General features: G+C 41.8%; 1 protein-coding gene and 1 pseudogene across 5 annotated transcripts in view; one reads left to right on the top strand and one right to left on the bottom strand.

The window, feature by feature from the left end:
* LOC102795943 (uncharacterized) overlaps positions 1 to 14,835 on the top strand; it is a 128,592-nt pseudogene extending 113,757 nt beyond the window's left edge. Inside the window, exons 9-11 of the transcript XR_015719281.1 lie at positions 80 to 253; positions 13,452 to 13,498; positions 13,652 to 14,835. The product of XR_015719281.1 is annotated as an uncharacterized LOC102795943 (transcript). The remainder of the gene's footprint in view (positions 1 to 79; positions 254 to 13,451; positions 13,499 to 13,651) is intronic.
* The window catches only part of LOC118453508 (NACHT, LRR and PYD domains-containing protein 3-like), a 454,485-nt gene that overhangs the window by 390,076 nt on the left and 46,821 nt on the right, over positions 1 to 17,588 (bottom strand). The gene's annotated exons all lie outside the window — the stretch shown is intronic.

Raw genomic sequence — 17,588 nt, 5'->3', positions numbered from 1 at the left:
ACAATGCTTCCTTTCAGTTTTTACAGGTGAATTGTGGCGAGGGTTTTTTGGTTTTTTCTTTGTGTGTGTTTGTCTGCAGTCTTTCAGGATGTCTGATCACAGAAGAAGGCTGTACGTCTCTGACCTCAGCTCTGAGCTCAAATCCCACCCACCTGAAAGATCTGGACCTGAGCTACAATCATCCAGGTGACTCAGGAATAAAGCGGCTGTTGAGTGGACAGAATGATCCACGGTGGGGACTGGAGACTCTCAGGTATGGAGATGTGATAGAGGAAAAAGAGCTGGAAATTTCCTGTGTCCTTCACTCACTTCCTCTTTATTTAATGCAAACATAAAATGAACAATCACACATGCAGAAAAGGTTGTCATTTCAAGAAATAGTGGGGGTAGGTTTTTGGATATACGGTGAGGCAAAAAAGTTCTCTCACTTAAAAAGATGAGAGAGCCTGTAATTTTCATCATAGGTATATCTCAACTATGAGTGACAAAATGAGAAAAAAAATCCAGAAAATCATATTGTTTGATTTTTAAAGATTTTATTTTTCAAATTATGGTGGAAAATAAGTATTTGGTCACCTACAAACAAGCAAGATTTTTGGCTCTCACAGACATGTAACTTCTTGTGTAAGAGGCTCCTCTGTCCTACAGCGCGTTGTGTCGGGCACTGTCGGACGGTGTTTTTTTCATTTCCCCAAAAATGATCTCATCCAAGAAAGCCTCATTTTTGCTTTTTAATACTGAAGAAATTTAAACTTTTTAAAATGATGCCAAATTGCAAAACACTTAGCTGTGTCTCTAATAAAACCTCTGTAACTTTGCTTCACTTCAGCAGCATCAGGTAATGTTCATATGTTGATTCGTGGTTTTCTTCTGTTTTTGTTCTACTGCAATATTTTTAAGGTTATCTGCTATAAAAAGCCAGGCCAGGAAAATCCTCCTTCATGTTTTTCCTGTGTTTTATCCTTATTTACTTTGCCACAAAGGCATCTCCTGTTATGCTTACACAACTGTTGAAGTCTCACAATTGTCAGTACTGATAAATGCTGTGGGTAATGAGAAAAGATGAAAAGAACGATTGATAACTTTTTCGTTAAGCCCTGATCCGTCTGAAATTCATAGCCAGTGCTCTGACAAGGAGCCATCAACCTCTCAGGTTATGTCAAACACTGGTGCAGAGATGGCATCAGATAAGGAGCCACATACGATCGACTCCAAGCCAGAGCCCACTAAAAGTAAAAGGGGGAAAACATCTTGAGCATTCTCAATCATCTAGGTAAGTAAATCTCCAAAGGTTGATTCTGTTCATCTGGACGTAGCGTTTTCAGTGGGAGAAACCTTTCGTCACTCATCCAAGTGACTTTTTCAGTCTCACCTGCACGTTTCCCCAATCTTATAAACGGTGCATTTGCATAATGACTAAAACCAGCCCACTGCATCATGATGAAAGAACTGACCTCCCAGCCCATTGTTCCTTCAGTGGTCTGCTTTCAGTCATTATGCAAAACAGTCAGTGGTCACTGTCGACTTCTCTCGGTTTTTATCATCACTATTCATTTTAAAGCTCAGTTTTTAAAACCCTTTGATGTAACTACAGCCCAGCCCATGCAGAAGTATATTAATGACTAACTTCGTATTGCAGTTGTTCTCCTGACTGAAGTTTGGTCCCTTTACAGCGTCCTGGCATGTGATTGCATCAGGAACCCTCACTTTAACTTTTATAGAGTGGAAAAAAGTTAGCGTTCATCTCCAGCTTCACTCTGTTTATATTATTGTAACCATAGCTGTGTAGCTAGCCACCATGCAGCACATCATTATATACCAGCTAGTCCAATTTCAGTAACCCTACAAACGCCACTGCTGTTTAGTTTTCTGTCTTCAGTTATGTCGGAAGTGATTGCAGAGCTGCACCTTTTAATTTTTGCTGTGGCGGTTAAGCTGCTGGATATTTGGCTTCACGACTCTCCTTCATGGTCCGTGCACGGCGAAGCTCAGTTTGCTCTTCGTGGTGTTTCAGCTGATGACACAAAATACCATCATGTGGTAGCCTCGCTGGATCTGCTGTCCACCCACCGTGTCATGACCCTCCTCTGGGAACCCCCCCGCCCCAAAGGAAATACATCGCTCTCAAGGCGCTGCTGATTCGATGCTACTCCTCTGATGCAGAGCGCACCGAAAAACTCCTCTCTCACGGGCCTGGCTGATGATGCCACTCTCAAGCTCATGGAGAACATACTGTAATGCTAGGAACGGATGACAGTGGATTCCTCTTCATTCACGGCTTCCTCCGACAGTTGCCGCTGCGAGCTGGAATCGCCAACTCCCCGCTCCTGGCCGCGACTCATTACCGCTCACTCGCAGAACAAGCGGATTGCATTCTCCTGGCTACTAGGAGCTTCTGCATCCTGCATCAATGGTGAGTCGTATCAAAGCAGGGCAGCACCGCAGAAAAGGGCTGTGTTTTTACCATCAGCGTGAAACGCCTTGCTGCCTTTTCAGTTTTAAGGCCCAGGGAAACGAGCCTGCCAGTGCTCTGCGAACACTGGCGATAAGGAATAGCTACTCTTTAAGAATAAGAATAAGAATAACTTTATTTATCCCGAGGGAAATTCTTTTGTCATGTACATGCTCAAAGCAGCAGGAGAGACAGAGGAACAGATGAATAAGATATAAGATATACAATATATACAATAAGAATAGTAGTGTACAGTAATATACAGTAGGATAGTGCAAGACATAGTATCGAATAACTCTAACGAACTAGTATATATAACTATATCCTGGTGAATAAATAACTTAACTATCAGTGCAGGCGGTTCTAGAAAGTGACAAAGTATTGTGCAATAGAATAAAGGGGGTAGCAGCGTATGATGTGGGGATGAAACAAATATTCAATAAGGTACTCTTGGGTAATATTGCACGGTCTGGAAGGGAACAGAATAACATTGGTAATCGTCTCAGGAAAATCACCTACAGAGTGAGGAAGAGTTGAACAGTCTTATTGCCACCGGTACAAAGAATTTACTGTGGCAGTCAGTTCTGCATTTCGGGGCAATGAGTCTTTTATAGAGGACTCGTGCTCGGGGAGACGTTTTCTGGTTAACTCTGGCTACCAGAACTCCCAGAAGAGCCTCGGGAACTCTCATGTCGTCTTTCCATACCTCCACAATGGTAAATTATTTAATCTTTAAAAATTTTATGGGAGATTTCCCGTGTACCACCAGATAGAGCCCAAGTACCCCTAGTGGTACATGTACCACAGTCTGAGAAAAACTGGTCTAGAGCCCTGCATGTCCAGGCCCATCTGAGGTTTGCTAGAGAGCATGTGGATCATCCAGAAGAGGATTGGGAGAATTTCATATGGTCAGATGAAACCAAAATAGAACTTTTTAGTAAAAATTCTACTTGTTGTGTTTGGAGGAGAAAGAATGCTGAGTTGCATCCAAAGAGCACCATACCTACTGTGAAGCATGGGAGTAAAACCTTAATGCTTTGGGGCTGTTTTTCTGCAAAGGGACCAGAATGACTGATCCTTTTAAAGGAAAGAATTTTGAGTGAAAACCTCCTGCCATCAGCAAGGGCATTGAAGATGAAACATGGCTGGGTCTTTCAGCATGACAATGATCCAAACACACCACCCGGGTAATGAAGGAGTGGTTTCATAAGAAGCTTTTCAAGGTCCTGGAGTGGCCCAGCCAGTCTCCTGATCTCAACCCTCATAGAAGTCTGTGTTGTGCAGTGAGAGCCCGAAAACATCACTGCTCTTGTGGAGATCTGCATGGAGGAATGGGCCCAAATACAGAGGTGGGTCGAGTATCCAAAAATTGTACTCAAGTAAGAGTAGCATTACTTTAAAATATTATTACTCAGGTAGAAGTGAAAAGTAGTCATCAAAAAGTTACTCAAGTAAGAGTAAAAAAGTACTTGGCGAAAAGACTACTCAAGTAGCGAGTAACTGTTTAAAATGTTTAAATTTTATTTTATAAATAAATTCTATCAGACAAACAAAAATAAATAGATATGCAAATTTTAGTATTTTCAAAAGGAATATATGTAAAAACATCAACAAACTAAGGCACAACAATTCTGATTTCCAGATTTCAGTTTTTCACAACATAAAGCTTTTTTCACCATTACCTACAGTAAATAATATGAATAAACAGTGCAAACAATTTCCAGTGGCAAGATATGCTATAAACTTTATATTCATTTTTGCTCCAAATGGCACAGCAGCCTCAGAGAAAACAGAACAAGGTATCTTCAACATATGTACATACAAGGCAGCTCAGTTTACCATAAATTGTATTGCTGTGCATCTATTTCTGCATATTTAGCAAAAATGTGCCATTTCTTCACTCGGTAAAGTGATGGTTAAGCTTCAGCAGCAGTTTGCTCTCAAGGTTCTTTCTGTGAAGCTGCAACTGTTTAACAGTGAACAGGAGTCCTGCATGACTGAGACATCCTTCACAAGCTCCAGATGCAGGAAGAGCTGTACTGATTTTGATGGACAGCTTCTTGATGTGAGGAAAGCCATGCAATAGATCCACACCTCCAGTGAATGGACATGAAAGGTACCTCTCCAGCTCCCCTGCTTCTGGCTTTCCTGACCCCATGGATCCATCATCTTCGTCGGTTAGGCTGCTGTTTGTGCTGGCCTCATTCAGCTCTGTGTCTAGGTGATGTCTGATGAAGTTGAGACCTGTGGAAAGATATATGGTTTTCAAAAGAATTAGGTCTGGCCATTATAGTGCTGTATACACTGCCAAGCTGCGGATGCTTGTTTGGAGCTAGCCTCCAAAAGCTGGGCATACACTGTGCGATTTTTGGCCCATTATGAGCCGATTTTTCAGTCGCACAACCGTTTTGCCTTAATCGTGTGTCGTGCATCGTGTAGTATACATGGGGTAACGAAAAGCAGTTAACACCTCACGACCAGCTCCCAATCATCAATCGTATGGTTGCAAGATAATCAAACCTGTTTGAAATCCTGTCGCCCCTCACACTGCGCACACACAAACACAGAAATGAAAGTGAAAAGGTGGAGCAGCACGGCAGTGCAGCGTGTGATCTGGACACAAGAGATGGAGGCACAACTTGTAGAACTTTGGAAAGCTCATCCGAGTACATAAGCGTAGAGCTGCCACCCAGGCAAAAGAAAAATAGAGTTATATCACGCTATAACGTGAAAAGTTTATTGTTCTAACAATATACTTTTCATGTTCATGCAATATACCTTTCACGTTTGAACAATATAATATCACGTTCGTACAATATAACATTTATATTGTACGAACGTGATAATTATGTATATTATAATAACGTGATATTATATTGTTCAAACGTGAAATGTATATTGTTAGAACAATATACTTTTCACGTTATAACGTGATATAGCTCTTTTTTTTTTTTTTTTTGCCTGGGTGGCAGCTCTACGATTCCGTACTACGCTTCCGTATCCGAGGCTTTTCAATGTGGCCTCACAAAATTATCACAACTACAACAACCATGAAAAGAGTTGGATCGACATTGCTGCTCAATTACAGCAGCCTGGTCGATGTTTTTCTTTAGTAATTTAGCAAAGTTGATGGTGGTGGTGTGTGAGTGTGTCTGTAAGACAGAGAGAGGGAGAGCGAGAGACAGATTTTGTATGATAAGTTTCATGTTATGGACGCACAGTTTTAGCACTCAGGTCGCATCAGAGCATCAGGCCGTGTAGTGTGAGACCCTGCATCGTGACCTATGAACTTCTAACCCCTGCGATTCAATTGTACTGTTTGAGCAGGAGCAGAATAATGAAAAAAATCGCAGTGTTTGCCCATCTTAATGCAGACTGTTTAAACTAAACAAGCTGCTGTTTCACATAATAAACCCTGTCACCCGAAGTATTGCATTCTGTTTTAACAGTTAAAACAGTAGAGACGAGCTGTCTGCATGTGCGTGGAACTCTAGCGTCATTAACCAGGCTAGCTGTTAGCTTATAGCTAGCGCTAGCTAACCAGTGTGCAGACAGCCGAAGCTGCACAAAACACCCACAAACTTATCTCACTACAATGTAGCGCCGAAAATATGACTCGCAGCTATTTATTTTTTAAAAAGTAACGACTCAAATTTTGCAAATGTAAAAAGTAAATGTAACGGAGTAAATGTAACTCGTTACTACCCACCTCTGCCCAAATGACCTCTGTCATTGCCAACAAAGGGTATATAACAAAGTATTGAGATGACCTTTTGTTATTGACCAAATAATTATTTTCCACCATAATTTGTAAATAAATTCTTTTAAAAAATCAGACAATGTGATTTTCTGGATATTTTTCTTTATTATTTTGTCTCTAATAGTTGAGATATACCTATGAAAATTACAGGCCTCTCTCATCTTTTTCAGTGGGACAACTGGCACAATTGGTGACTGATTAAATACTTTTTTGCCCCACTGCAGGATGTAGACTACAGACCTTAAAAGTGGAGAATGTTTTTTATTAGAGGAGACACACCTGTGTAGACTTGAACAGGTAAATGCATTATGAGATGAGGTATGGTTTTTATTAGCCAACTTAAATTATGGAAATGAATGAGTTTTTCCTGGTGAATATTCTGACCACAATATCACATACCCTGGTCTAAACTGTGATCTGTTAACACGTCCAAAATCTACTAATTTATTGGTGGATAATGCACTGATATTTTTTTTTAAGGTTAATGTGATTTCTGTGTGCTGATAACATGCAGTGTGTTCTGTATGGATATAAAATATTTCAATGAAACTAGATGATGTCATTTCTCGAGAAGTTGTGGTGGCGGTGTTGCTATTGCCAGACTCGGTCTGTGGCTCGCTGCTGCTACAGCTGATAACCAGTTCCACTTCCAAACTCCCGATGAAGCATGGGGACAGCTTGTAGGACTCAGTCCTGAGTGGAATATTCTTAGCAGAGAGCCATATGTTTTGTCCCCTGGTCTACATTGGAGCAGCCCTGCAGCAATGGTCAGCATACTGGTGCTGAGAAGCGGCCAACCAGCGTAAAGCTTAGCGAGTCTGTTTCCTCGCCCGCTGACAGGGCTGTAGGTAGTGCTGCACAGAGGGGACCTCGAGTTCAGCCTTCTGCTCCAGGAAGAGGGGAAGTTGGTAACTGATAGAGACTTCAAAAGGTGAGAGACCTGTAGGTGAGGAAGTGAGAGTTATGAGCATATTCTGCCCAAGGTCGAAATGGGGACCAGGATGCCAGGTTGGACATGGTGATGCAGCATAGGCTCAGTTTGAGTTGCTGATTAAGGCGTCGAGTTTGTCCATTAGTTTGTCGATGGGACTCAAACACAGTTTTGTCTTCTAATGTCTTCCAAATTTGAGAAGTGAATTGGGGTTCGCTATCTGAAACAATCTTGATTGGAATTCCATGCAGCCTGAAAATGTATTCAGGTAAAATCTGAGTTGTCTCAATGGCTGTGGGGAGTTTGTCAAGTGCGATGAAATGGACATCTTTGGAGAATCTATCAATGACTGTGAGTATGATGGTTTTATGAGATGAAACAGGCAGACCAGAGATAAAATCCAGTGAAATATGGGAACAGGGAAGTAGGGGGGATGGTGAGTAGTTGTAATAATCCAGCTGGGCATTGTTTGTTGGACTTATTTAGGGGGCATATGGGACAAGCAGTAATATATTCTTAAGATCTTTGTCTATGGTCTCCCACCAGAAATCCATTTTTAATGAGTAAGCTGGTCCTTCCTCCTCCCGGATGTCAAGAACAAATTTTGCCTTGTTTATCCAATTTATCACCTTCAAGCAGGCTGTCGCAGGTACGAAGCGTCAGTTCTGGGGGCCCATACCAGAGTCTCGCTCGGCCGCCAGCGTGTAGCATATCTCCTCCGCAACCTGCCAAGTGATAGAGCTGATCTTGACCCCGGTGGGAAGAATGGTAGCCGCTTTGGGCAGTTCATTTGCAGGGTTTCACTGATGTGTTAGACCATCCGGCTTGATATTGCTTGACCCTGGGCGATAAGAAATGGAAAAGTTGTACCGATTGAAAAACAGGGACTAGCAGGCTTGGCAAGCATTAAGTCGTCTAGCAGTACGAAGGTAAGTTAAGTTTTTATGATCATTCCAGATAACAAATGGATGCTCTGCCCCTTTGAGTAGCTTTCTCCAAAGCCAGTTTCACTCCGAGCTGTTCCCTTATCTCTTATGTCATAATTTCTCTTCCTGCTGGGGAGCGACAATGGGAGAAAAATGGGCAGGGCTGAAGCTTGACCACTGAGACAAAACTGCCCCAACCCCAACATCCAACGCATCCACCTCAACAATGAACGGTTTACTGTGATTAGCGTGAATTAATTAATCTGGATTAATACCAGCGTGGATGTAAACACTTCTTTTAATCTGGTGAATTTGGCCTCACCCTCCTGGTTCCTAACAAAAGGAAACTTAGTCAAGGAAGCAGCTACTTGGCTATAATTCTGAATGAAATGACGGTAAAGGTTTGCAAAATCAAGAAAGCATTGTAGGTGTTTCTGAGACGTGGGGACTGGCCACTCAATGACTGTCTTTATTTTTGCTGGATCTGTCTTCACCTTGCCCCCTGCAAGTATGTAACCCAGAAATGACATGGATGATGAATGGAATTCACAGTTTTATGCTTTGACACATAACTTATTTTCTTGCAGCCTTTGGAGCACAGCATGGACATGGACCTTGTGTTCATTTAGATCAGGGGAAGGCAACCTTTCTGATGACGAGTGCCATCTAAAATTTCCTCAGCAGCTAATGTGCCATATAATTGCATTAGCAATAAATTTAATAACGCTCTATATTAACAGTTACACAATATATAGAACCACTATATAGAATTATATTTGTTCGCAGATGTTTGTAGCTATCAGCAAATAGTTATCAGCTATTTTGAAACAACAAAAATACACTTTTTATCCATAACAGCAAATGAACTGCACAACAGAAAATGCAAATGCTATTTATGGTCTCTTCACAACAATGATAAGAAAAATAAACTTGGCCAATATGGCATGTTTGTTGATACAGAGATACACATGTTAATCTAATCTCTGGTCTTCCACTCAGAGACACAGGTCTCAGAGTGTCCAGCATTCAGACGGCTACCTAAGGACACTCTTCATGTGAGAGAAAATCTGCTCACACAGATCTGTAGAGCCAAGTACTGTCAATAAGGCCTGTGCAATGTTCTGAAGATAGTTAAACTTGTGAGGTAGTGATGTCCAGCAGGTGAAAATGCAAGCTCCATGAACACGCACAGCTATGGATTCCAGCTGCATTCGTAGTTCTGCAAACTTTGACCCCCACAGAGTCGAGCTTTTCAGTTCAATCAGCTGCATTTCAATGTCGTATTAACTGGCATTAACTCAGCCAGTTGATGCGAGACAAATCCAGCTACTTATTAAAGCTTTCTGGTTTGATCAGAAAAGAAAACAGTGGTTCATAGACCTGAAAGTTCCGAAAACACATTGTGAATTCTGTCTCAAGTCTACGGATGCATCCATGCATTTCCCTATTGCTGATGCTGTGCTGAGCGGACAGCTCCTGAAGCATTTGAAGTGTCAGAATGTGGATAGCCAGCAACGTCCCTCTCACCAAAGGCTAAGTTATTTTTAGCCAATTACAGGTTGAATCTTGTAGTTGGGGTTGTTAGCTAAGATAGAAGCAGCACAACTAATGTGTCTATGCGAGCTTATTTGCGTTGTGCACTGCTGGCCCGGCCATTTATTTTTTTTATGCACCTTCTCAGATGAATTCAAAATATTCCCTTTTCGCCTCTTTTTTTTTTTTTTTTTTTTTTTTTTTTTGCCTGTCCCATTTGGTTCTTTAGCCGTCAGAATTGTTGTCTGAAGACCAACAAGGATACCCAATGGATTTATTTTGCCAAATGGATCATCATGGCATTGCCGTATTGGTCCATTTGATCGACCTTTGTTTTTATTATTTATTTTATTTTATTTTCAGTTGTTACAGACGGGACAGACATGAGTGAGGGATAGGAAAGGGAGAAAGAAAGAGGAAGGAAAAGAAAAACAGAAGGGGAGAGGGACAGTGAGAAAGGGGGGAAAAAAAATATATCTCCGGGATCACCTGTTGAGAGAAAAAGAATAGAAAACAAGCAAAAAAACCAAAACAAAACAAAGCAACATACTATACACAACACCATCGCATTAATCTACCTAAGTGTAAACAGCAGTAAATACTAAATATTGAATGTTGTTGTGCAGCACGCAGGACAGACAGCGCACAATGTGCTTTGAAGTAGCAGCCAAGAAAGGTGTGATTTAAGTCTACAAACAGTGAACACCTGTGTGCACACCTGTGTGGATCGGCGCGCTTGTATTCAAATGGTTTCCCCATGTAATGGTCTGCAAGAGGATGTAGAGAGCAATAGCCCTGTCCCTCAGGGCATGAAGCAGGCATGGAGGAGATCCAGGCCCCAGACATCCAGAGGTCCCAGAGTGCAAGAGCCCAAGGAGGACCACCGGAGGGGCATCCGTGCCACCTTCATGGGAAGGGCTGAGGATACCCAGGCGAGGGGTCACCCAGTAGCCACCAGGCAGAAACCAGAGGGGGCTGCACCGGCGTGCTCGTTGGCTCCGCCGGCAGCCAGCTGTGCCAGCTTTTCGCCTCTTTAACAGTGTTCTGGTAGCAATGCCAGCAGTCTTTTAGAATTTGAAATGATACATGCAGTTTAGCCTTTTTCCATCTCCGTTCTGCTTGGCCTGGTTTTTAAAGGAGCCACAGAGTCCATGATTTTTTGACAGCAACAATAAAACCACGAATTTAGCTCTTCTGTATCAGAGGAAACAAAGTCAGAAGGGCCGCCGAGCTGATTAAAAGCAGCAGAAAACCGCGAAAACCAGTGGCGGTGTTAATAACCCGACAGCACCGAGTAGCAGCGCCAGATTTAACTGCGGTATATGTCAAACCAACGTTGAATAACACAGGCATATGATCTGAGAGTGCACAGTCACAAATCTCCAAGTTAGTGAAAGCAGACCATATGACAGGACAAGGTCCAGTGTGTGTCCGTGCTCATGTGTAGGGCCAGGCACGGACTGTACCAGGCTAAAAGAGTCAATAAGGCTTAAAAAGTCCTTTCCCAGTGGCTTATCAGGACAACATACATGTATATTAAAATCTCCAACAATGAGAAGACTATCATAGTTGGGCATAATCCCAGCTAAAAAATCTGAAAAGTCGTTTCTGAAGTTCTTATTGTATTTTGGGGGGCGATAGATGGCAGCGCAGAAAACCGGGTTTGTACGACTCACCTCAAACGAGGTAAGTTCAAAGCTGGAGAATGAAGGCTGTAGAAAACACTGCTTACATTTAAAATCCTTTTTGTAAACAGTCACTGTGCCTCCACCTCTGCTTGACATCCGTGGCGAGTTAAAATAGCAACAATCCACAGGTAAAAGTTCAGATAGAACACTGGACTCACCAACACTCAGCCACGTCTCAGTCAGGTTCCGATAATGTTGACAGCGGAGGTTTAGCCTGGGAGGGCATGGGTAGCAAGGCCGAGGAGCATCATCATCAAGGCCGACCACAGGCACCAAACAGGCATCAACAGGATCCAGAAAACGCTGAGGTGCAAACAGCCTTGGAAAGAATCCATGCACTGGTCGGAAAACAGCAGAATAATTCTATAGGGAAACCTTTAGCTTCACCAGGCGACCACTTCGTTTACCCCGGCGATGATGACGCTTTCGCCGGGAAGGTAGCGTGGGAACCCGGTACAGGTAACCCGGGGTTTCCGATGCAAATGGGGGCAGGGGTTGCCAAAGGACACAATATTTCGGACCACAGGTTTGAGGTCCAATAGTGTCTGGCGATCATACCTCCACAGAGACTTTGTTTCGTGGATGACACAAATTAGAAATAATATAAACAGGAACAAACTTGGCAGTGACAGACAAGCAGCCACGCACACCGGCGCCATCTTGTTTCATTCCATCAGTAACATAGCACGCACACAGCTGTATAGAAACTCCATCATGCTAGCTAGCAAGCAGTACGAGTTATTGTAATTTATTGATTGTAAAAAGTCAGTTCAACGAAAATAAACTACACCTAAACTCTGTTTATATCTGACCCAGATAGAGTGCAGTTCATAACTTCTTACCTGAAATTCAGTTCACCTCACGCTCCGACTGGCGGCCGCCTTGGGTCTGCTTCTCCTGCCGCCTCGTATCTCTCTTTTTCCCGCATGTCCTTTCTGTCATACACCAGTGGCTAGCTGCCCTCTGTTGTACTTCCGCGTTAGCCACCACCAAACAACTGAGTTATTTTTCCACATTGACCAGCATCTGGCAGATCCATCACCTTTCACTGTTTATACTGTTACTAAAATGAATAAATGAATAATCAGCCCATATAAATGAAAAATATGTCCAGCTGAGAAACAGAGTCCTTGCGGCAGACCGGGGTGTTAAACCAGAGTGCCCCGCTGTGACTGTAAGGCAGCCCGGGTCGCTTGTCAGCCAAGCGCGCTAGCTAGCTAGCCGGCTAGCTGTCAGGCAGGACCGACATCATCAGAGCGCTGTTGCTAATATCGGATATCTTGATAAAACGAGCAGATATTTGAAGTTTACACAACTACATTCTCGCCTGAAAATATCTTAAAAGTTTATTTTGTGACCTAGAAACACGAATAAAAGCACTATAAAATCGAAGTGGTGGCCGCCATTGTTTGACTCCGTAGAGGCGTGCTATGAATTGTGGGATATGGAGTTTTCCACCAAGCATACACCCTTTCGCTTACCGTAAGTATTCAATGGTTCGCGCAACCTTAAAACTTCCAATGGTTCCTGAAAGCAGCGACGCTGTGAATAGTAATAAGTGTGCCTCTTGGCATAGGCACACTTAATAATAATAAGAATAAGAATAAATCTCACGAATAGTAATAAGTGTGCCTCTTGGCATAGGCACACTTAATAAGAATAATAAATCTGACGAATAATAATAAGTGTGCCTCTTGGCACAGGCACACTTAATAATAATAATAAGAAGAAGAATAAATCGGAAGATTGAGAATAATAATAATAAGAAGAAGAATAAATCTGAGGAATAGTAATAAATGTGCCTCTTGGCATAGGCACACTTAATAATAAATCTGAAGAATAGTAATAAGTGTGCCTCTTGGCATAGGCACACTTAATACTAATAAGAAGAATAAATCTGACGAATAGTAATAAGTGTGCCTCCGGGCATAGGCACACTTAATGAAGGTCAGATATTTCATTCAGTGCAGTGGTGTACTGACAGAACCAGGATCAAACCAAATCATCAGCAGTTTGATCCACAGATGGATTGAAGTGTATTTGTGAAAATGTTGGAGTGTTCCTTTATCAGTGTCTAACAGTCTGTGTATGAGAGCCATGTAATGTCCATGTGTGCATGCTGAAAGAGACTGTGCTGGTCTGACCCACCTTCTCCTTTCAGGGTGGAGCCTGCTGGAGTCCGATGGTTGAGACCAGGTCTGAGGAAGTGTAAGTGTGTTTTTAATGGGATTCATGAAAACAAAGCAGCACACATTCAACCATCTTCAAACTGTCACATCACTCATTCACATCAAAGTGTCAATCAATGAACAGATGATGGATCAATAACTGCAGCTGGATTGTGTTTGTTCTCTCCATCAGATTCCTGTCAACTCACAATTGACACAAACACAGTACACATAAGACTCAAACTGTCTGACAACAACAGGAAGGTGACATATGTAATGGAGGTTCAGTCATATCCTGATCATCCAGACAGATTTGATTATGATCCTCAGCTGCTATGTAGAAATGGTCTTACTGGTCGCTGTTACTGGGAGGTCGAGTGGAGAGGAAGAGTTTATATATCAGTGAGTTACAGAAGAATCAGAAGGAAAGGAGACAGTGTCTACTGTGGTTTTGGATACAATGATCAGTCCTGGAGTCTGTATTGCACTAATGATGGTCCTCGTCATGTCAGGCACAATAGCAGAGAAACATCCATCTCCTCCTCCTCCTCTGTCTCTAACAGAATAGCAGTGTATGTGGACTCTTCTGCTGGCACTCTGTCCTTCTACAGAGTCTCCTCTGACACTCTGATCCACCTCCACACCTTCAACACCACATTCACTGAAACTCTTTATCCTGGGTTTACGTTCTGGTCTCCTGGTTCCTCAGTGTCCCTGTGCTGAGTTGGGTGTAAAGAGTGTCCTCCTGTTAGAGAAACACTCTGATTGTTGAACAGATAGTTCAGTCTGTACATGTCTGTCTCTTTCACTCGGAAACACGTTTTCAGATTCATGGATTCAATCAGTTGGTGATTGAAACTGTTCTAAATGATTCCTTGTAAACTTTTTCATCTTCAATCCTTTAAAGATGGAAGCTCCCATAATTCCAGGATCCACATGTTGTTTCTCTGTCTTTTTCCACTCAAAGCTTCACCGTGAATATCGATATGCTGTGTTTCTCTGAAGCTCAGTTCACAACCAGCTCCTCTGCATTTTCAACAAGTCTGAGCTCATTAAAATGAATCCAAATGTTTGATTTGTCTTTCTTAATGGGATGTTTCCAAACTCTCCACATGCTCTTACTGTTTCACTCATTGGAAGTGTGAGGGATTAGAAATTATTTTACTGCTATTGTTAATCATCATCATCATTACCATTGCATTAATAATACAATCTGCAGTATTGATATTGTATTCAGATGTTTAAACATATTGGTACCCAATTAGCCTTTATTACAGGTGCAGTTATAACCACTCTAAACTGTTGAGTTGAATCTATAATCCTAAATGCTTTTGAATGCTTGTTATAATCTGAAATGTGTATGTGCTGGCCTTCTGTCTGGTGGAAAAGGTTACAAGTTGAAACTGAGTGCAGTTCATGCTGACAAACTCACAGTAGACTTTATCTCATTTATAGGTGAGAGGTTAATCATGTTTGCCTGTAACTCTAAAATTGTCTCTATAAAAGAGGAATAGTTTCTTGCTGTCTCTGCAAACAGAGGAGCAGTTTGGTTTCCAGACGGGAAGTGAAAGTCAGAATGTTGACAGGAAGCATCTGCTGTGGAGATGGAGACAATGTTATTTTAAACTGTCTTAAGTCATTGTGGTTTTGAAACCTATGTATGAACTGTATCTGAGTGACGTTTAAGGGCGTCAGTAAATTTAAGCCCTGAAAGGTATAAAACACCTGCTTATGCTCTGTAAGTTGGGGATCGGCGCTGTCTGTGTACAGTGGCGGTCTTCCCACGCGTGTCATTAAAATCATCGTTTGACTCCACCCGGCCGGACCAGTGTTGTTATTATGAAAGTTGATTACCTCCTCTACCCCTCCTCAATATTGAACCTAACAGAAGCTCATCATGTGAAAATGTTTCAGCCAAAGAAGCTGAAAATATTGGCTCAATAGTTTTGAATACAGTTCTAAGCAGAATCTGATTGTATTGAGGGATCATAAAGCATGTGGCTTATCTAATAAACAGCAAAGGCTTCAATCCTCATTTGAGACTACTGTATTGTGCGCACTATAAGGCGTACTTAAAATCCTTTAATTTTCTCAAACATCGTCAGTGCGTCTTAAAATCCCTTCTTCATTGAGACTGTGTCAGCTCCCAAACAAACAAAAAACAAACTAAAAAGCTGCAATAAACAACTTAAACATAAAAAATCACAAAGAAAGAACAGTACAGTATCCACATCTGAACCAAAGAGTGAAATACTGAAATGTGGATTATTAAATATTAGGTCTGTCTCCTCCAAGTCTCTGTTAGTACATGACCTAATAGTTGATCAACAAATCAATCTACTTTGCCTTACAGAAACCTGGTTGCAGCAGGATTATTACATTGGTTTGAATGTATCAACACCACTGAGTTATTCTAACTACCATAAACCTCGAAGCACAGGCCGAAGGGGTGGTGTGGCAGCAATTTTTCACACAAGCCTGTTAATCAACTAAAGACCAAGACAGACTTTTAATTCATATAAAAGCCTGATGCTTAGCCTTGTCCACCCCAGCTGTAAAACTCACAAACCAGTCTTATTTGTTATCGTCTATCGTCCACCTGGGCCTTACAAAGAGTTTCTGTCTGATTTCTCAGACTTTTTAATCTGATTTAGTGCTTAGCTCAGATAAAATAATTATTGTGGGTGATTTTAACATAAATAATAATAAATAAATAAATACATTTTTATTTATATAGCACCTTTCAAGACAGAATCACAAAGTGCTGCACATAAGATTACAAGTCATAAAAAGATTTAAAAAGAGAAAATAAAACAGGCAAAAAATTAACCAAAAGCAGTTTTAAAAAGGTACGTTTTGCGTTGTTTTTTAAAAACAGCTACTGAGTCCACAGTTCTTAATGCTTGGGGGAGAGAGTTCCACAGTCTAGGGGCCACAGTGCCAAAAGCTCTGTCACCCTTAGTCCTCTTAGTATTTTTTATAGCAAGTAAGCCCTGATCAGATGACCTCAAAGACCTGCTAGGGACATAGGGCTGTAGCAGATCAAAGATGTAGGCAGGTGCCAGTCCGTGCACAGCTCTGTAGGTCAAGACCAGGATCTTAAAATCGACTCTAAATTTAACAGGAAGCCAGTGTAACTGAGATAATAATGGTGTCACATGTGAGTACTTGGAGGATTTTGTCAAAAGCCTAGCTGCAGCATTTTGCACAACCTGCAGACGATCCAGAGAACCTTTGCTTAGACACGTAAACAGCGAATTACAATAATCCAAGCGTGACGAAATAAATGCATGTATAGCAATCTCGAGTTCAGAGCGAGATAAAACCGGGCTTAGCCTAGCCACATTTCTTAAATGATAAAAACAAGACCGAACCAGAGATTTCACATGCCCATCCAATGTGAGACTCGAGTCAAAGGTGACACCTAAATTCCTGATAGAGGATTTAACATAAAGTGAGAGAGGACCAAGGGCTTTCACTATCTGCAATAGAAACCTATCAGGGGCGCATACGAGGACTTCGGTCTTCCTCTCATTGAGTTGGAGGAAATTTGCAGCCATCCAACGTTTGATCAAATCTAAGCAATCATTCAGACGCAGAAGCTTAGATAAATCCTCGGGCATAAAAGAAACGTACAACTGAATATCATCAGCATAACAATGATAAGAAATGTCCTCAAAAGAGCCCATTATATGCTGGAGGGGGAGAAGATAAATTAAAAACAATAAAGGCCCCAAAACTGACCCTTGAGGGACACCATAAGTAAGGGAGGTAGAGGATAACCTAAAATCGGAGACTGCCACAGAAAAGGATCGGTGATGGAGATAAGAGGAGAACCACTCTAAAGCAGTTCCAGATACACCAACCCATTTTTTCAGCCTTTCAATGAGGATGTGATGGTCAACTGTGTCAAAAGCTGATGTGAGGTCCAACATGAGTAGAACAGAGCATTTTCCTGCATCATTATTCATCAAGATATCACTTGAGACCCTAAGAAGAGCTGTCTCCGTGGAGTGAAATTGACGAAAACCGGACTGAAACTTATTGTAAATGCCATGTTTGTCCAGAGCTGCCATAAGCTGCTGAGCCACAACCTTTTCTAGAAGCTTAACGATTAATGGTAACTTAGA

Source organism: Neolamprologus brichardi, chromosome 7 (assembly GCF_056152115.1).
Source record: "Neolamprologus brichardi isolate AB-2024 chromosome 7, ASM5615211v1, whole genome shotgun sequence".
In the NCBI taxonomy this organism is placed as follows: domain Eukaryota; kingdom Metazoa; phylum Chordata; class Actinopteri; order Cichliformes; family Cichlidae; genus Neolamprologus; species Neolamprologus brichardi.
The sequence above is the reverse complement of the archived record's forward strand: the minus strand, read 5'-3'. Positions and strand labels throughout refer to the sequence as shown.